Below are 22,274 nucleotides of genomic sequence, written 5' to 3' on the forward strand. Positions count from 1 at the left end.
CACTTTGTTTTGATCAACATTGTCAGGGTTTATTTCAAAAAGTGATTCTGATTCCTTCTCACAGCCTCGCCCAGCCAAAGTCAATTGGTACAATTTCAAGGTGAATTTATTCATTCTTTGTAAAAGTTCTATGCACGAATATATCAAGACAGTTGAATAAATTGAAATAAATAGACTTGGAGTTACATATTCTCCCAGTAATTGAAATAGTTTCCCCCCAATGTATTTGTAGTAATAATGCTACCTTTATGAATACTGGACTATCTACAGAGAGGAAAGCATGGAATTACCATTTTGATAACATATTTGGAAAATGCAATTGAGGCTAATGTGTTGAAAAGGGCAGCTGAAAGTTGTCCTTGCCTTTAACTTGCTCAGTGCTAAAGATAAAGCGAGAAAGCATTTAACTACTAAATAATGATACACAATTAGCTGGCTATTAGAATGTGCATAGCCCTACATAATTTGCTTTCTAAATACCATTCCAACCTTGACTCTGCTTTGAGGTAACAATGAATCAGAGTTAATTATTGGGGTACAGTATGTAACTGTGACTATGGATAATGTTGGGTGTCATGAGAGTGCACGTTATGAATGTGCTGTTTCATACGATTTCAACAAGTGGAGACTGTCAAACCCTTCAAGTGATGGAATAGGAAGTCCAGTATTTGCTTTTGCTTGAAATGCATAATAGTACCAATGGCATAGGTGCTGAAGCCTGCACCTTTATTTTGTCAGATCATTAAGGGGAGATGTGAAAACATTTTCTTTGCTCATTCAGAAAGGAATCTAAAGCTGAAAAACTGCAAAAATGAATGTCCTTGCTTTTCAGGAGGAAGGAGAGTGAGTGAGCATGTGTGGTTCAGTGCGGGAAATGGCTACAGTTTGCTATTCTGGGTGGCTTTTCAAAATTGGCAAGTACTTTACCTGTCATAAGTCAACTCTGAGTTGAATCTCAGTCTTGCATGTCCTCCTGGAGAATGAAGGACACATGAGCCTAGCTGGTTTTGGACTGTTAGAGAATTGAGATTTCAGAGTAACAATAAGGGAATTGAGCAAACAGTTTGCATCTACCAGTCTAGGCTCTTGCTTGAGGCCTGGCATGGTAGAACGTTAACCTTTTAGAAGGTTTCAGAGTAGCAGCCGTGTTAGTCTGTATTCGCAAAAGAAAAGGAGGACTTGTGGAACTTTAGAGACTAACCAATTTATTTGAGCATAAGCTTTCGTGAGCTACAGCTCACTTCATCCTTTTAGAAGTTTTTCAACAGAGGGTTTTAGGTGTGTTGTGTTGTTATTTTGAACATGAGCAAACAAGAAGAACAGATGAGACTGGCCATTACGGGAGAAACAGGTAACAACATTTATTTTTTCCTCTTATTCTGCTTTAACTCTATCAATCAGCCCCTTGTCATTTCAATTGACGTGCATTTGTGAACAGTACTCCTTGTACTACCATCCTGGATACCCATTTTCCTGAGGATTTTTTCCACTTCTTCCCTTCCAGTGGAGGATGGTGGAGAAAGGACCTGGGGTTAGCTAGGAAGGGCAAGAAAGGGGACTTCCCTCATTGCTGCCCTGTTACTTACGTTTCTTGGTGATTCCTGCCACTCTTTCTTTTCTGGAGTGTGGAGAGGTTGACACAGGGCAAAGCTGTGGATTGTTGTCATTAGCCTCTTCCGTGGTTGCCTTAACCCTTAGATTTGTTTGTGGTTCCTGTTGCTTTTCCCTCTTGCTGGAGAATGCATGTGTGTGGGAGTCTCCCGGCTGACAAAGGGGACAAAGGATGGTGTACAGCTAGCCTGTCCCACGATGCCCTGCCTGTCTGGGTCTCTGGGTACCCCCTAGTGGGCGTAGATCTCCTAAATTGCCATGCTGCCTTCCAAGTTTCATGCTGACTCTTGCTTTTCTCCCTCTTTCTCAGGGACAGTGGTCTTCATATCTAGGTTGTATCTTGTATTCTGCAGGCTGAAGGAGCTGCATGGTTGAAGTGCCACTCATGCACCAGTTAAGATAGTCAAGTCTTGTGTGGAATCACCTCGGCCCTTGATTGGGGGAGGGGAGCTACTCTTTGGAGTAGCAATAGCTTTGAATGGGGCACGGGATTAGGGAGGGCAGAATAGAGTAGGACACTGTAAGAGAAAGAAAAGATTGGCATCCCAACTCAGCAAAGCTCTTAAACACACACCTACAAGTAAATATGTGCTTAGCTGAACCAGGAAGGAGGAGATGGCTTGGGTTTTGCTTCATTTTATGTTCTATTTTATGTTTTTATTTCTCCTTTTCCTGTTCACTAGATAAATAGAATAAAAATTAAATGCCAAAGAAAAATTAAGTGCAATATTAAGGCTGGGAATTTAAATACAGCAGTCAAGGTTCTCTGGAGTAGTCATGGAGTATATTTGCTTTCTGGCATAGTATAGTTTCCTGACTTGTCTATTTAAATTCTCAACTTTAACTTTTCATGACTATAACTAAATAGGAAGGGGTATATTATTTAACTAACAGACTACAATTTGTTTTTCTCTGGGATCCATTACATTTTATTTTTGGTTTTTTTGGTAAATATTTTGATAAAATATACTTTTTTTTTTACCCTGGAAAGCCATATTTTATTTTATTTTTTGTTAAAAAATAGGCCTTATCAGGGAATACATATCTCCATTTGCTTTTTAGTGGAGAAATTTCTCATTTGGTACACTGTAAAAGTTCCTAAAGAAATGATGTGGGCTATTGTTCACATCCTTCTGAATTCAGGAATTATTACCCAGAGCCATGTTATGAACTTATGCCCTGTAAACACTGTAGTTTGATTTACCTTTTTGATTTATGAGAAGACAGAAATACTAAAACCACAAAGTCTGGTATTTTTAAGCAATCCTTGTAAATGGTAAATAGACAGATAGTTCTTGGCGTGATAACCCTGCATAAGTTTCACCCCAGAGCAAAATTTTGCAGACAACTTACATATCCCCTCGAAACCAAAAGTTTATAGTGGCAGCACCAATGTTACTTTGACTACTTTGGAGAAAACAGTGCTGCTGTGATAAGAGAAAAAAATATATGTTTGACTTTGGGAGATTCATCTTTTTCCAAAATCATGATTAGTAGGTGGCAGGACAGTATAGCATTGAATTGTATGCAAAGATAACCAGGATTTGAAATATGAATCTTTTGCCAGTATAAATGATGAAGATGACATTTGTAATCTCTTCAGATTCATAATTTACTGAGTTTTAGGCAGCCTGACGTGATTGATTGTCTCTACGCTGGGTTTAGTGATTTGAAAAGCATTTTATTGCATTACGCAAATGTGAAATCTAAAAGTTTTAGGCTGTGCTTATCTGCAACTTGTACAACTCGGGGGAACTGATCTATTTCTGGAAAGTAAAGGGAGGGAAGAACAGTTGCTATAGTAAATTTACTGTAACTTATCACTTTGCACATCATCTCCTGTACAGTGAATTATATCCATGGGTGGCAGGTGAACCAGCCATTGGGGGAGACTAGCCCCCGACTCCTCCCCTTCTGCCCAAGGCCCCACCCCACCCCATCTGCCCTGCTTCCCCACCGGAGCCCAGAGCACCCCCACTGTGGTAGCCAGCCCCTCCCAAGCCCCCCGCCAACTCCAGGCCGCCCCAGCACCCTCGACTCCAGCCCCAGAGCATGGGATGCCCAATCCCAGCTCTGGAGTGCAGAGCGGCAGCGCCCCTGACCCCAGTCCTGGAGCCTGGGGGGGTGCCCCCAAACCCAACCCTGGAGCATGGTGAATGGAGTAACAGGCGGGCCCCAGCCCCAGCCTCCCCAAGTCCAGGCTGCAAGCCATCTGACCCAAGCCCCAGCCCCAACCTGGGCCAGGAAAGAAGTGCGGGAACTCAGGCACTCCTGGGAGCAGAGCGTGGGTGTGGGGCAACGTCAGGCTGTTTGGGGAGGATCATGGCCCATGATACCTGCTGTCCATGGTTATAGTAAATTCCATTAATTATTATTCTTGTAAAGAAGAATGTCCATAACAAGCTTGTGTTAAACATATTCATTAGTACATGTAATCATGTGATAATGGTGCAATTAACTTGAGGCCCCAAAATATTTGCATATTTGCATTCACTGGTTTCAGAGTAACTTTAGAATTATAAATGAAGTAGTTCAATGTTAATTATGTCTAAACACTTGTATGAAAACAAGGACATAGATTAAGCCTTCTTTCCAAAGTAAATTATATTATATTTCTCAGATCCCCATGTCTGAATTCTGCCCTCTCTTAAACTGTTATAAATCTGAAGTAAGTAAACCATTTGACTTCATTGGAGTTACTTCAGATTTACACTGGCATAACTGAGGGCCAGATTTGGTCCTTAATATCTATCTAGTTTTGAATGCGAAACGTAAGATATTGGTAATTTAAATTTCTCCAATTAAAGGCATATATACTAGTATTAGAATGAAATATCCTTAGCATAATATTGTCTGTGGGTAATGAGCAGGGATGGTTGAATTTGTTCAGATAAAATTAGAGAGAACAGCCGCAAGCAGCCATCTTTGTGTGATTACGTGTCCTTCCATTGGCTTACACAAGTGACTATAACAATCTCCAATTTAGAGCTAAGGGAGTTACTCTTAATGATTAGGGGCTTCTGCTTTATGTAGTGAAGGTCCAAGCTTCAATTCCCTCTGACAGCCTTTTGTGATCTTGCTACAGAACGGGCTGGATTCTGATCTCATGTTCACCTGTTTAATACTGATGCTTAAGTGGAACTACTCTGGATTTAATCTGGTATATTTGGATCAAAATCAGACACTTTAATTTCTGTGGACTTCAGACAGCTGGAGTGAGCTTCTCTTCACAAGTGAAGTGTTGGTAACCCACTGGTTAAGTATGTATGATCCTGTTCCCCGGTAAAGGTTGTTCCACAGAGGATTACTCTAGTACAGCTAACAGCTAATGGAGTTATTTCCATAACTCAAGTGGCAGGGGCTTCTGTCTTTGGTACTAAAGAATCCAGGTCTGAGGTGGGTTCATTGCTTTTGAAACTCAACTATCCTAGAGTTCCTGGGTGTTCAGATCTAGAACAGGTAGTAATTTTTCATTCAAAGCTTCTCCCCCCTCCAATGAAAAAATGTTTTTTGGTTAAAATGGAAATTTTGTCAGGAATGGTGATTTTTTATTTTTTTGTTTTGATTCACTCAGTCAAAAAATATTGGTCCTGATAAGCTGTGTTTGTTTTCTGTTGCTGAAAACAGGGGAAACATGGATTTGATTTTTTTAACAAAAACTTTAAAAAATTGTAAAAAAAAGTCACAAACGCTTTCTTTTTTGTTTTAGTTGAAATATTTCTTGGGGGGGAAATGAAAATCTTTTTCAGAGCTCTGCTTTTGGCTTGGCCTTATCTCCACTATATAGTGACAGTTGAAATTGCCTGAATTTTCAGGTTTTTGATTAAATGTTAATTTTGGATTTTGTCTCCCCCCAAATAAATAAATATATAAATGGAATTGAGGAAGAGCTTCACTGGAAATGGTTGGGGTTCTGTTTGCTTTTTTTGTTTTGTTTTTTAAACTTAAATCAACAATTGAAAGCTTTCAGCATTTTTTCGAATTAAAAAAAAAAAGGTAAACGATCTTGAAAAGTTCTGGTGAAGTGTTTTCAGGACCAGGCCTACTAATAAAAATTAGAAGATAGTTTCTAATCATCAGACGAGTGAGATTCTGGAGCAGCCTCCCAGTAAGGGCCAAACAACCTAACTAATTTTAAAATGAAGTTTGATAAATTTATGGAAGGATTATGTGACGGAATTGCCTGCAGTAGCAAAGGACTGCACTCCATGACCCAGGCTGACCCTTCCAGTCCTGTGTTCTATGTAGGGTTGCCAGCCGTCTGGTGACTCTGATTGGCACTGCCAACTGGGCCGTTAAAAGTCCAGTCAGCAAAGCAGTGGGGGCCTGGGGCTAAGGCAAGCTTCCTGCCTGCCCTAGCTCTGTGCGGTTCCCAGAAGTGGTCGCTAGCTCCCTGCGGCTTCTAGGCGCATGGATGGCAAGGGAGGATCCACGCACTCTCCCCTGCCCCTAGTGCTGGCTTCGCAGTTCCAATTGGCTGGCAACCACAACCATTGGGAAGTGCAGGGTTGGTGTCTGTGAGCGCGAGGGCAGTGCACACCATGCAGATCCACCCAGCTGCGCTTCTGCCTAGGGGCTGCAGGGACCTGACAGCTGCTTCCTGGGAACTGCAGTAAGCGCTGCTGGGATCCCCCAGCCCATCCCGCACCCCAACCCCCTACCCCAGCCCAGAGTCCCCTCCCACACCCAAACTTGCTCCTGGAGCCCACACTCCTCCTGCACCCCACACCTCTCATCCCTGGCCCCATCCCAGAGCCTGCACCCACAGCCAGAGCCCGCACTCCAACCTCCTGCCCCTGCCTGGTGAAAGTGAGTGAGGCTGTGGGAGAGCAAGCAACGGAGGGAGGGAGGATGGAGGTAGCAGGGGCAGGGCCTTGGAGAATGGATGGGGCAGGGGTGGGGACTCGGGGCAGTGACAGGCAGAGGAGTTTGGTTTTGTGCGATTAGAAAGTTGGCAGCCCTAGTTCTAGGAATTGATGTGACTCTGTGCAAAGTGTGAATGGAAGCCAGCTAAGCCCCTTATTTTAGATATAAAAGTGTTCAGTTGTCTTTTTTGTTTGTTTTATTTCTTCACCAATGCTTGGATCCTGTGATCATTGAAGTCAATGGAAAAATCTTCCTTTGACTTCAGTGCTGCAAGATTAAGCCCCTTTATTGATTGCTTACTAAACCAGCATTTTTCAAATATCATCTGAGAGGCAGTTTCCCTGGTAATTCTGAGCACAACTAGACAGGAAGAATAATCTGGTGATTTAGGGCAGTAACCTGGGATCAAGGAACTTGGGTTCAATGCTCTGCTCAGCTGCAGACTTTCTTGTGACATTGTGCAAATCAGTTATGGCCAGATTCTTAAAGGTGTTTAGGCTTGGGCACCTACCTCCCATTGAAATCAATAAGAGTGTGTGTGTGGTTAATTCCCACTAGGCATCTATCTGCATCTTTAGGTGACTAAATACCTTTAAAAATCAGACCCTTAGCCTCTCTGTGATTCAGAAACAACACATATTAAACGTTGTGGTGCACAGATACTAGAGTAATAGGGGCCTTGTAGGACCCTAAGGTGGATAGTAACCAGGAGGTAATGGAATTCTTGCAAAAAAACCTTGATCTCATGACACTTGCATTCCTATTTCCACACAAACTAGCTTCTGACAAGCATTCAGTCTTTGAGATTTATCCATCGTTTGAAACTTTGTGAAGCAAGCTGTTCAACAGCAATTGAAACTTAGACAAAAAGTCCCACTTCAAGCTCTCTGTGAAATGCTGACAAACACACTGTTGTTTGCTTGTTAGGCTCAAGACAGAAAGTAAACATAAAAGCTCCTAATATTTGTATTTGATGATTGGGTTGTGTTATCTAGTATGACTCCAATCAAAGGGACAAAGATTTTGTCAGCTTAAATCAAGCAGAAATGGGCCTATGCCACAAAGTTCAGGACTGATTTCCCCAAAGTTCAGGATGTGTTCAGCTCTAAGATATGGCTCCAGGCACATCTCTAAAGAACAAAAGGGCAAAATTCTACATGCATGGATCTGCTGTTGATGTCAGTGGGAGTTCTCCGCAGGCTTGATCAACCAAATGGGCCACACTATCTCTGGTGTAACTCAATTAAGTCAGTACAGGAGTTGAGACATAACATGCAAATCTGAGAGAGAATTTTACCCTAATATAGGTCATGCACAGAGGTTGAGATTTTCAATAGCATTCAGTCTTAGACTAAGTCTCCTTTTATTGAAGCCTACAGTAAAATTCCCATTGATTTCAGTGGGGGCAGAGTTAGGCCAATAATGTGCACTTTTGAAAAGTCCACCCTTACAGTATGTTCCCCCCTCCTTGGAAATGTACTAATTGTCTATGAGTGCCAGATTTTCAACTGTTAGATTCAGATTGTGTTCTGACAGTAGTTTCCATGCAAAGTATAATAGCCACCCTATCACCTTTGCTTTCATATTAACACATTAACACATTATACTGAGCTGTATTCTAAAGGTTCATTATCCCAAATGCCTTTTAAAAATAAGTGAATAATTTTAATATTTGGAAGATTTTTCCTTTCAATATATTAGCATTTTAAAGGGTTTTATTTATCAAATTGTAAACTTGAAATTGTTTTTTTTTTTTCTAAGTGCACAGGTACTATTGTCTACAAAATATTTTAATGCATACCCCAATTCAGAGGAAATACTTCTGTACGGACCTGGAAATAGCTATTCTGCTTTAGAAATTAAAATATTTAAAAAGGAAGATATTACCTAAAATGAAATGGAACATACATTTTTCATTCATTCACATGCATATAAAAAAACTTGAAGTGTAAGAATGATCAAATGAGAAGACAAGCAAATTCTGAGAGAGACGATGCAACTGGTTTACTTTGCAATAAAATTACATACATCTTTAAAATAACCACCACTAACAAAAAAACTTGAGCAGATGGAATATGTTTAGTACTAGTGGAAATAATTTGACATATCTACCCACATGCTTGTGGTATAGTGACTGATAAATCTCTTACTAATGGAAGCTGGGTGCTGTCAACAGAAATTCTCAAATAAGCTCCCAGTGGAACATAGAGGCACAAGTTTCAGAGTAGCAGCTGTGTTAGTCTGTATCCGCAAAAAGAAAAGGAGTACTTGTGGCACCTTAGAGACTAACACATTTATTTGAGCATAAAATTTCGTGAGCAACAGCTCACTTCATCGGATGCATTCAGTGGAAAATACAGTGGGGAGATTTATATACATAGAGAACATGAAACAATGGGTGTTACCATAAACACTGTAACGAGAGTGATCAGGTAAGGTGAGCTATTAACAGCAGGAGAGCTGGGGGGGGGGACCTTTTGTAGTGATAATCAAGGTGGACCATTTCCAGCAGTTGACAAGAACGTCTGAGGAACAGTGTGTGTGTGTTGGGGGAATAAACATGGGGAAATAGTTTTACTTTGTGTAATGACCCATCCACTCCCAGTCTCTATTCAAGCCTAATTTAATTGTATCCAGTCTGCAGATTAATTCCAATTCAGCAGTCTCTCGTTGGAGTCTGTTTTTGAAGTTTTTTTGTTGAAGAATTGCCACTTTTAGGTCTGTAATTGAGTGACCAAAGAGACTGAAGTGTTCTCCGACTGGTTTTTGAATGTTATAATTCTTGACGTCTGATTTGTGTCCATTTATTCTTTTACGTAGACACTGTCCAGTTTGGCCAATGTACATGGCAGAGGGGCATTGCTGGCATATGATAGCATATATCATCAGGTAAGGTGAGCTATTACCAGCAGTAAACTTCAGACCTTAGCGATTTCCAACTTTACCCTCCAATACATCAAACATTGGAATGCTAAATCCCTGCATGGGTCGCAAGGTGGGGAAAGAAAACATACACACACAGAGGACCGGATTGTGGCTTCCTGTTGAACAGGTGCACAAAATGAGGAGCCTTCCTCTACTTAGGCACCCTGCTCATGGGTTAGGCAATATCAATGCCTCTGTATCCTTATCTAGTGCTCCCAGGCACACATGCCACTCCAGAAAATTCCACTGAATGCATCAGACTAACACGGCTGCTACTCTGAATCCAGAAAAAGTAGCCATGGCTTTGTCCTCTCCCACTAGTGAATTCATTAGAGGAGTGTATGCTGCAACCACAGAAGGAGCAAAGCGGAGGCCATCCTCCCCTTCCCTTCAACCCCCTGCCATGGCTCACAACTCCAAGTGTCAGAGTAACAGCCGTGTTAGTCTGTATTCGCAAAAAGAAAAGGAGTACTTGTGGCACCTTAGAGACTAACCAATTTATTTGAGCATAAGCTTTCGTGAGCTACAGCTCACTTCATCGGATGCATACTGTGGAAAATACAGAAGATGTTTTTATACACACAGGCCATGAAAAAATGGGTGTTTATCACTACAAAAGGTTTTCTCTCCCCCCACCCCACTCTCCTGCTGGTAATAGCTTATCTAAAGTGATCACTCTCCTTACAATGTGTATGATAATCAAGGTGGGCCATTTCCAGCACAAATATATATATACATCTCCTCACTGTATTTTCCACTGAATACATCCGATGAAGTGAGCTGTAGCTCACAAAAGCTTATGCTCAAATAAATTGGTTAGTCTCTAAGATGCCACAAGTACTTCTTTTCTTTTAACTCCAAGTGTATAAGTTATCTATAGTCAAGCTATTCTTTTTGAGTTAGCTAAGCTTAACTGAGAGCGGCCACACTGTCAAATATCACTTGAGCTGCTGTGTCCATACTGGCCCTGTATTCACTCTTGTATGGTGCTAAAACTTCTGGAGGCACATCTCATGCTTCACAGTGCTGTGTAAGCTGAGCCGCAATATGAATTTGTTCCATGAATTGTGGGCAAACTTGCCTGTCTTGTCTTGGTATGGAGGTCGAGTAACGCTAGTCTGCATTCACACTAGAGAATGGTCATATTAGCAACTGATGAGTTGTGCTTGCTCCAGTTTTAACCTGTGTCCCTCTTGAGCTGCCAACTCAAGTTAAAAGCACTACTGCACTCGAGTTAAGAGATTTGTGTGTGGATGGGACTTGAGTTAAGTCTTAGGCAAAACCCTTAGGCAAAACTGTAGCTGAAAGCCACACAACAGTCCCCACTGTGTTATGAGTTCACCCAGTGCCAGATGCAAGCCTCCTGAGAGCTATGCAGGATTTACTTTAGACACTCTGTTTCATTATTTCTTTTAATAAATCATCAGTAAGAGTAGAGAAACCTTATCGAGCCAATAGTGAGGAGAAAGCCAAGGAGGGTGCCTATTAGTAATAAAAGAAATTCAACAAATTTTATATAATAGTCTGAGCAATCAGATAAATTAATTTTTAAAGCTATTTGAAAGGAAAAAATTGAATAGATGCATCCATTCGACCATGACCATTATGAGTTTCATGTCCACAGGGGTGTCAGGCTTGACACATTATTAAAAAGATCAGATTAGAATTCAGAGAAATTTAGCTAATAAAAGTGAGAAAAAATAAATTCCCTAATGTAATTGCTTGTTATACTTTTGGTCTCCTGCCATGCTCTAGTAAACTGTATTTTAGGAAAGGCCATCATATAATAACTTCTGATATTGTAACAAGATTGTTTTCTTGCATTGACATTCAGGCAGAAACATTTATAATTAACTGTGTGAATTTATCTAAGTTGTACCTTGTTCTGAGTGATACGGCTCTTTTTAGAGTGTGTAGTATACCTTTGTCCTTTTTAGCTTCTACACTTGCATCATGAATAAATGCATAAGACTTGGAGGTGAGCAGAGAACAAGGTAATCGAAAGACTAAGAATGCATGAGAGAGGTTTTATGCTAACTTTGGTTTCATAACTGAGAAGCTATTATTAATTAATATCCTCTGTATTGGTGACCAAGTGCAACTTAATTAGGAGAATCAAAATTGTACCACATTGCTGTTCCACGCACTGTCATGCAAGAGACTGGCTTTTGTTGTTCATATCCTTATTTACTATTTTATTACTGTACCAGTCTGATAAGCAAGGGGACGCTGTGCAGATAACTCAGTCAGACTGAGTAATGAAGTGATACTTCATATCACATGTCCCTCTACCAGCTGCCCGTTATGGAGCAGCACTGATGATTTTGCAAGTATACCAGGCTTTGTGGCCAAGAAGATGGCAGCTGTTAAAAAAAAAAATAGTGCCTCAATTATAGGAACGTAAAACAGTCGAACAAAGTAAAATGAAAAAAGACGTATTAGGAGTGCTGACTATCTCACTGGTCTAGAGTGTGGGCCAGTCATAAGCCACAGTGTGACTGATTTTTTAAATCACATATTTGAAGGGAGAGGACCTTTTGCTTGTTTTGATGCTTTACATTATACAGTAGCTGTACATTCAAAGGAAATAATTATGCTGTAACAACATTTTAAAAAGTTAATAAAAATACCTCTTCTCCAAAGCTTGTCTGTGACTACAAAACACTGCTTTTATCCCCAACTGAAAGCCCAATTTGATTATCTAATCTATGTTCAAGGATACCATGGGTGGGATTCACAAGGAGGATTTAGGTGCCTAACTGCCATTTTGGGCATCCAAGTCCAACATTTTGTTTGCCATCTAACCCTTTAGGCACTTCCCTAGGTGCCTAAGTTTCCACTGTTAAAGTGCCCAAGGGCCCTAAATTTCAGCAGATGGGCCTGTGGACAGCCACCTAAGTCTTGACATTGCCCAGAAGCTTGGTGCCTAACTCATGCCTAAGCCACAGCAGGATTCACAAACCAGGTATTCCCTTGCTTATCTCGCCATCAGGGATGGATCCAGTAGACATGCTGTGAGTACATCTAAATGCACATAAAATGGTAGGAGGAGGTGCCATCCTCATAACCTTGAGTCCTGTGGTTAGAGAACTCATCCAGCGTGTGAAAGACCCTGGATCAAATCCTCCCTTTGCTTGATGTGGAGCAAGGATTTGAACTTGGTTCTCCCACTCCCTAGGAGGCTGCACTAGGCTAGAGTATTCTTGGGCAGGTCTGTCTTAGTGTCTCTTGGTGCAGCGGTTCCATTTGGAAGAAATAATTAATTAGTCATTGGGCCAGATAGAGCATTAGAATTACTCTCTAGCCCAATGGTTGGGGCACTTATTTGGGATGTAAGAGACCCAGGGTCTTTTTTCTTGAAAAAAGACTGATCTGGCATCAGTGCTTACCTACAGGAAAGGGTTCATGGCTGTGAATCCTGAGTAGAGATACATCCCTAACTCTATTTGAGGGGTGGGGCTTAAAAATGTCTGTTCTGAACTCTGTTTGCCAAGAACTGTCTATATAATTCCTAACACTTCTAATTAGAGCTAGAAGAAACTTTTTTGTCAAAACAGTTTTCTTTCAGAAAATGCTGTTTCAACTAAACCATTGTTTCTTTTGCAAATCATATAAATTTTCATGGAATTTTATTTAGAAAAAATGGAAAAAAACATTCTGAAAATGTCAAATGTTTCATTTTGACATTTTTGGAATTAAAATATTTTACTTTCATTTTGACGTGACTTTTGGTTTGAAAATATACTATATTTTATGTAAACATTTTAAAGGGTCAAAATCAGAATTTCAAATTTATCAAAAGAAAATGTTTTAGTTGACCCACAATTAATTTATTTCCAGAATTTTGTTTAATGAAAAATGTTGAAATAAAGGTTTCATCCTGATTTGGGATTTATTTTATGTTATTTTAATCTCAAAATTCTTTGTGGGTTGGAACACCATCCGTTTTCTGACCAGCTGTACTTCCAACTCATCCAACTCTCCCTCTGACCATTTCCTTCTCTTCTGTGGCCAACCTCTGATACCCTCTGCTAATAACTAAAAGGAAAAGGAACATACAGGCCTGTCCATTCTGTTCTCCTAAGAGGCTTGAAGGAGGGTAAATGGCACCCAGCCCCTAAATTCTACACCAAGCCCTTTTGATTTTTATTGCATGTCAAAACTACATCCTGGAGAAAATATATAAATTAGGGAGCGACCTGAAATTCATGTCAAACAGCGAGAGACTTTTATGAAATATTAAAGTGAACAGTCAATGCTGTGATATATAATTCATTTAAAAATAAACCTTTCATTTTCTGAATGTTTTTCCATTGTATCCCACGCTGCTGAAGAATTTTAAGTTTGCTGCACAGTTCAGAATTATTGTGCCCCAGAATTTAGCTTTAGAGTCCCATCAGGTATTTGGGGGGCATGCTCTAGGCTCAGGGCCGGCTCTAGGATATTTGCCGTCCCAAGCAAAAAAAATTTGGGCTGCCCCCACTTTTTTTGTGTGCCCCCCTGGCTCCACCCCAACTCCGTGGGGGGCATTGAGGGAGCTCCTGGCTGGCTGCGGGAACCGAGCCCGGGGAGGACTGCAGGAAGATAGTTTCTCCAGGGCAGAAGCACGCTGAAAAAAATGCAGACATACCCAACAAGACGGGACACTTGTGAGAGGTGGGTGCCGACCCTGTTACAGGGCCAAAGTCAATGGGACTACTAATGTGGGTTCAATTGCTCAGGTGAAAGTGTTGGCAGGATTGGGATGTATGCCAAATAAAAAGTCACATTTCTTTTCTTCTGAAGGAAACAAATGACTACCAGTTTTATCACTGACTTCTGCATATAGTTTGTCCTCTTTGTTTATGGCATAATTACTGTACATGGATTAATAATTACAATTCCTGAACCCAATAATTTATGCATTAATATTTTGCCCCTTGTCATGTCTTTAATTTTTGCAATTAATTGTTTTAATAACAGAAAGGTTAATTCCACTATTCATCAGAATTGCTTTATTGTGGAACAGTAGACAAATAAGAACCTTTAAATCTAAAGGGCATGCTGAGTACTCAGGGTTGTCATTCCAACTGAAAGGGAAACTTGCTGAGACGGCCTCATATATTCATTCAGTTCCCCAAGTCTTGGGGTTCACAACAGATCCTGTTCAGACAAATAGAGTTGTAAGAAGCCATCAGTTACTAAAAATAATCCTTGATATTACAGAGTCTCTTGTTTTCTTCTGAGTGCACTAGAACAGGGGTATGGAAAGAGATGTGTTCCTATTTGTCTTACTTTACATACATGCTTAAAATGTACTCTCAGAATCTCCTAGGGCTGCAGTGCAGAAGGTATGTGTTATGGACATTCTAGTGATTTCCTTTTACTGCAGAGTTAAATTGTGAGGATGAAGAAGGTTCTTCAGCTAGCTGCTACTCATCCAGTGGGGACTGTGATAAAATGAAAAGCACAGCTAACATAAACACAGGGCTTTATATATCAAAAGTGCCAGGACCAGCTCTAGGCACCAGCAAAGCAAGCACATGATTGGGGCAGCACAAGTCGAGGGGCGGCATTCCGGCCACCCTTTTTTTTTTTTTTTTGGGGGGGGGGGGGGGGAGGGGGGGGCAGTTGTGCTCTCTTGGGGGTGGCAAGAAACCTAGAGCTGGCCCTGCAAAGTGCTTTACAACTTTATCATTAATCACCGATTAAACATTAAGACAGAGATTGTTAAAGGATTTGTTAAAGCAAGGATTTGGATGCAGTAAATTTAATGGAAATTGGGCATCCAAATCTTAATTGGCTTTGAAAATTGTTGTTTAAAACATCAATCAGAGAGGGTTTATGATCCAATGCAACTCAGCACAGGAGAGGAATAGCATGGCTTGCAGGCCATTGTTCCATCATCTCCTAGAGGAAGATTTTACCAGAAAGGGAAAAGCAAAGTCTCTTGTCTGCCTTCCACAGCAATATCATCAGAGGAGGACACAATTTGGCCCTAGTTAATTTTTAGTAGATAAAGGCTAGAATTGGATGTTTGCCAGCTTTCCACAGCCCCTGGAATAAGAATCAAGAATCTTTCCTGTGGTATCAGGTCTCCTTATGTGGTTGCACCATTTCCTTCCATTGTAACTCACACAGGAGACTGGTCATAATGTTGATATTATAGAGAAAAGGAGTAAACTGGCTCATAAAATCTTGTTGTTCTTGTAAAGGTCTCATCCTCTGAGCCAGTTGCAGAAAATTTTAGCAGCTGTTAAATTAGCTATCACGATGAGAGTGGTGCAATTTTTTTTTTTTTGTCTGAAAGCTAGGAAATCTCAATCGGCTGATGAAATTTAAGCCAGCACATTGGTACCCCTTTATACCCAAATTGTGCTATCATTTCTCTGCTGATTCTTATAAGTGACCTGGTGTAAAATAAATTATTAGAATAGGAAATACCACTTATGAACAACTGCATAACACTGTTCTAGGCATCACTGAATAGTATTTTCAGACAGAGAGGGTCTTATTCCTAGGTTATCATGGCTTAAAAAGTCACAGGAAGAAGTTAAAGGAACTTTATTGTGCTTTATTTAGCCCAACCTACATGTTGCTATTTCTAGCATCATTATTATTTGATTAAGCCCTATGCTGCAGTTGGGTTGAGGTTGATGTCAGCAAAGCTATGTATAGTCACATGAGTCTGTCCACATGGATGCAATTGCAAGATCAGAACCTTGCATTGTACACTTTTTGGGTAAAGGATGGCTTCTTCCCTTGTATTAGAACTTAGCACACTGAGGCCCTGATTCTGATTTGGACCTTTGGTCACTACTGCAAACAAGTACTAAATAATAAAATAATCCCAGCCAATGTATATATTAAAAATATATTTGTCGCTTTTAGAATAATATGGTAATTTCCCTGGCACTGGGGGATAAGCTATTTTGTACAGGTAAATTCTTTCCAAAATGTATATGCATATAAATACAAATACCACTCAAAATAATTTTTGCACTAAGTATTCATAGCTGAAATGTTATATTTTAATAGTAAAAAGAAAAGGAGTACGTGTGGCACCTTAGAGACTAAATAAATCTGTTAGTCTCTAAGGTGCCACAAGTACTCCTTTTCTTTTTGCGAATACAGACTAACACGGCTGCTACTCTGAAACCAATATTTTAATAGTATAATTATTATATTTTCCCTTCTTACAACGTTGCAGTGTACTTATAGATCATTCATAAGAAATGGAACTTTCTGACATTTATTCATACTTTTAAGTGATAAGCAGAAATTACCCCTTAAAAACTGTAACAGCTAGTTATGTAAAGCTGCTACTCATCTCCACCATGAATATGAGGTTTAAGCACCAAACATGATGAGGTTTTATACTTTGGCTGTGCTGATGCTGAAGGCATCAGTTAAATTAGAATGCTTTGATATGTTAATTATTTATCGTTGTAAATTATGCATCCTCTAAAATCAAAGAGACACATAACCTATAATTTATTATTCATTTAGCATGAAAACTTGTCTTTATATAACTGTTTCTCTGTTAGGTACAGAATTCTGTTTTGATGTAAAACCTATTAACATGGACTACCAATGTAACATAAGAGAGCTGAATTTTTTTTTTGAAAACTGATAATCTGCTCTAAGTATCAATTTAACCCATCCAGTTATTTTAATAAACCTCCAAGTTCGCTAAGCATTCCATAAGTTGGGATTCATTAAAGATGGGCTAAACAGATACAGGTCAATTCAGATAGCTCTGCAAAAGGTCATGAAGTTCGTAATTAAGTGTGGATTCTTCTTCTTGAGAACTGTGAAGAATGGTACCATGTCTATCATGCCACCTCAAGAAGCAATATAGTTTCCCTAAGAACTGTGCAAATGTGGACTTTCTTATGGTCTTGGGAGGAAGCCATGGAAACTGTGGCTTTTATAGCTGAGATTTTCTCTGAGTTTTTGGTGTCATTGCAGCCCAACATTTAGAACAAAATTAAGGGTTACGAAACCACACAAATTGAAAGACGACATAGATTTGTATGATCGTAATAAGGTTGTAAGCATTCTCTAACCAAAGCCTTGGGTGACGATCCTGCTTTTTGTGTGCATCATGTTTGGTAGCTGTGGTCTGTGTCATGTTTTATAGCTTCAACGTGAATTAGACTGTTCTTTTTTTCATTGTAATGATTATTAGTATTTGGGTAATCTCTTAGAGGTGCTTCAAAATTTGGCATTGTCCCTAGCTGTTATGCAGAAATGCTAGCCCGGCAAGGAAGGGATGTGTTGGAAATGCAGTCCCCAATTACTGTGCAATTTTGGAGGTGAGCATTAAGCTCCTAAAGGTTTTTTACATGGGAGGTAAACAAACATCGGAGCTGAGAGAGAAGTACCAACTCACTGCTTCTGTTATTTTTTGCTTCTCTATGTCTTATAAATATTGTTGGTGATTTTTTAACTACCAACATAGTTTAACAGCCTAATACCACTTTTTAATGAAAACACAAGCATACACTGCGTAGGGAAAACTAAGAAACACGATAGAACACACCAATGACAGAAAACACTGTGCTCATTGATTTGTTCAGAAATTAATCAACATTATTTCTACAGACTTCTTTAGACCTTTATTAGCTGAGGTATTTCGGACTCTCTACAGTTTTTAGAACTTTATATATAATGTTGGTAATATTAATGAAACTTGAAAAAAGTGTTACATCTTTGACACATATGACTGCTGACAAAATGTGTATGTTGCACACTTTAGAGGATGTTGATTTAGGAGCACCCAGGGTGAAATTCTCCATAGAAAGAGTTAGAGGTGTAGTGCAACAACTGCACTTATAGAGAATAGGTTTCAGAGTAGCAGCTGTCTTAGTCTGTATTCGCAAAAAGAAAAGGAGTACTTGTGGCACCTTAGAGACTAACCAATTTATTGGAGCTTTCGTGAGCTACAGCTCACTTCATCGGATGCATTCAGTGGAAAATACAGTGAGGAGATTTATATACACTCAGAACATGAAAAAATGGGTGTTTATCATGCACACTGTAGGGAGAGTGATAACTTAAGATGAGCTATTACCAGCAGGAGAGTGGGGTGGGGGATGAGAAAACCTTTTGTAGTGGGCCATAATCAAGGTGGGCCATTTCCAGCAGTTAACGAGAACGTCTGAGGAACAGTGGGGGGGAGGGGAAGGGAGGGGAATAAACAAGGGGAAATAGTTTTACTTTGTGTAATGACTCAACCACTCCCAGTCTCTATTCAAGCCTAAGTTAATTGTATCCAATTTGCAAATTAATTTATCTACAACCTATCCTGAAGGACGACCCATCGCTCTCACAAATCTTGGGAGACAGGCCAGTCCTTGCCTACAGACAGCCCCCCAACCTGAAGCAAATACTCACCAGCAACCACACACCACACAACAGAACCACTAACCCAGGAACCTATCCTTGCAACAAAGCCCGTTGCCAACTGTGTCCACATATCTATTCAGGGGACACCATCATAGGGCCTAATCACATCAGCCACACTATCAGAGGCTCGTTCACCTGCACATCTACCAATGTGATATATGCCATCATGTGCCAGCAATGCTCCTCTGCCATGTACATTGGTCAGACTGGACAATCTCTACGTAAAAGAATAAATGGACATAAATCAGATGTCAAGAATTATAACATTCATAAACCAGTTGGAGAACACTTCAATCTCTCTGGTCACTCGATTTCTGACCTAACAGTGGCAATTCTTCAACAAAAAGACTTCAGAAATAGACTCCAACGAGAGACTGCTGAATTGGAATTAATTTGCAAATTGGATACAATTAACTTAGGCTTGAATAGAGACTGGGAGTGGTTGAGTCATTACATAAAGTAAAACTATTTCCCCTTGTTTATACCCTCCCTTACCCCCCCGCCCCCCACTGTTCCTCAAACGTTCTTGTTAACTGCTGGAAATGGCCCACCTTGATTATCACTACAAAAGGTTTTCTCCCCCCCCCACCCCTCTCCTGCTGGTAATAGCTCATCTTAAGTTATCACTCTCCTTACAATGTGCATGATAAACACCCATTTTTTCATGTTCTGTGTGTATATAAATCTCCTCACTGTATTTTCCACTGAATGCATCCGATGAAGTGAGCTGTAGCTCACGAAAGCTTATGCTCAAATAAATCGGTTAGTCTCTAAGGTGCCACAAGTACTCCTTTTCTTTTTATAGAGAATAGTTAAGGGTGGGTGAAAACACTTTTCTTTGTCAGGGCCTTAGACCTTACTGAGCTTCCTTTGCATTGTAGCAAAACACATTTTTTTTTCAAATTATTTGTTCTGAGTGCCTTGGACTAAAGGTTTCTTTGGTGTAAAGTGAACAGGATGAGGGGATGAAAAGGGCCACAGAGTGTGTTTAACCAGCTGGATATATCAGTGTCCTGGAGAAAGAGAATGACCCTACACTCCTTAATATAGGGCAACAGTATCTTTCCTGAGGTTTCTCCTGGGTGAAATTTGTTGCCATCTCTGTTCAAGGAAATGGGACTTGTGTACATTTTGTAAATAATCACACTAAGTAAATACCTGACTGTATCACGAATTTCTGTTCCAAGTCAGACAATACCTGCTAGGCCCAAAAATCTGCTTCCAATCAAGGACTCAAAAAGTCTGATAAGTATTTGAAATCTTGCTGCTGAGGTAACATAGGACCTTTTGTATTTTGTATTTTGCTTTTGTATTTTGAACATAAAGAGTTTAAAGCTAGTTGTGCATACACTTGTTTCACACACACACTGATTTTCACTGAGTAGAATGAACCAAAATAATAATAATTCTGAACAATCAAAAAGGATTTTTTCAGCTGTTTCTGCAAATTCAATGAAATTCAGAATTTCCAAATTTTGCTCTGTGTGAAATCATTCAGATTTTGCATAGCTCTAGTGCACAACTAATACCTCTAAGACTTTCCTAAGTCTTTCCTATAATCAATGCACTCCAGAGGGAATCGTGGACAGTGAATCAGTGCAGTGGAGAGAACTTTATTCCACCTAATTGGTTACATTAAGAAACTCAAAAATTGAAAGACTTTGATGGTCAATCTCCAAATGTAAATGTAGTTGAAAATCTTGTAAAGACAATGCAGACTTATGTAGTGTTCATATGTGTGGGTTACTTCCTTTAGTAGGTTCTTTAGTTTTATTGGTCTGATAATCCTGTTTTACTCTCCACTACATGAACATTTCCTATTTCCCTATCTATCATTTCCTTATCTATTGAGATAATGTTATTTCTTTATCAAGTATAACATTCTCCCTTTGTCACTTCTCTGTAAATGACGAATGCGGTGGTCAGGGTATGAGACCGGTGTCCAGTAAAATGTTCCATTTAATAGGTAATTATTGTATTAAGCATCTGTTTCAGTTGCTTTTACAGTACATATACTCAAGTTGTCTTCTAATATTGAACTTAGCTTTGCTGAGTATAAAGCTTCAGAAAGTTACCTCTGCCATCAAATTATTTTTCCTATCATTTCTTATCACAAAGGATAATAATCATATCTCATAATCTAGAGGTATAGTCTCTGCACCATAAATCATTATAACATGAAACTTTAATATTTATTGCATGTTTCATCTTGCTTCTGACATTCCTATTAATGCTTCGCTTAGCAAGTAAAAAATGATATTCTATACTTTATAGTACTAGAAAAGATTGAGAAAACTCTTTGTACACAAATCACAAGGAAGCATAACTTATCTGTTACAGTGCAAGAAGATTAAATACATGGCAATGAAATCCTTGAAATCATGGTAACTGGAGTAGAGCTTTCTTCTGATTGCTTTAATAAATCCTTTAAGTATGCTTTCAATCTCCCAACAATTCCTGGCAAAGCTTGTGTGTTGTTGTTGTGAATCTGCCTACATCTAAAGTTCCAGTGATGAATATTTTATATGGCTTATCGCTGCACTTGTGTCACTGACTCAGTAGATGCTGGTGCACTGTTTGTTCGTGTTTTTTAATACTATATTAAGCAGAAAGAAAAGATGGATATATAGTTTCACCCTTTCATTTCCTGTTGGAGAAGATAAAAAAATTATTTGTTGTGAATGATGAATGAGGTGATTATATTTCACAAATTTTGAGACCTTGGACCATTAACTGAATCACTTTGAGTACTTGTCATAGTTTCCTATGTACAGTACATAAGGAAATAGGTTGATATTATTAATATTATTCCAATAACTCATTTATGAAATGGTATACCAGAAAATATATCATAACTATACAAACTTCTGTCTTCCAATGTAGGAAACTAAATCCTATTATACAAGTCACCTTGTAAGGGTTACTAATTCAGCCATGGCTACAATTCAGCTTTTCCTCTCTATTTTTAGATTAAAGTTAATTCCGACGTTTCTTAAGCATTTAGATATATGCATGTGTTGAAATTGTTAAACATCTGGGTATCTGTGGGTTCACAAGAATATTCTGATTATCCAAAATGTCTAGTACCTGGGAAAGTGCTTGTATGTTTTTGATTTTTGCAAAAATCAGTTTCCATGTATCTGAATCAATGTTCAACATCACTACTAGAGATGGAGGAAACCTATATCTCAGGTGTGTGTGTGTGTGTGTAGGAAGAGTATTATAATTATAAATTTTGGCAATTTCTTTGAGGCCCTTCTTCTGTTGACCTATGAAAGGATGGCATTTTAAATATTAAGGTTCTATCACACAATCGTTGATCATATTTAGGCAGTGTACAAAACTTACTATTCATGTGCTGTCTGGAGACATCAATGAACACTTGAAAAATTCTTTGAATACAACCTCACCCCCCGAAAAAAGTTGTGGTAGCTGGTTTTGCATCCATTTTGTGTTCACTTTCCACTAATATTTTAGCTGAA

This window comes from Chelonia mydas, chromosome 8 (genome assembly GCF_015237465.2).
Source record: "Chelonia mydas isolate rCheMyd1 chromosome 8, rCheMyd1.pri.v2, whole genome shotgun sequence".
In the NCBI taxonomy this organism is placed as follows: domain Eukaryota; kingdom Metazoa; phylum Chordata; order Testudines; family Cheloniidae; genus Chelonia; species Chelonia mydas.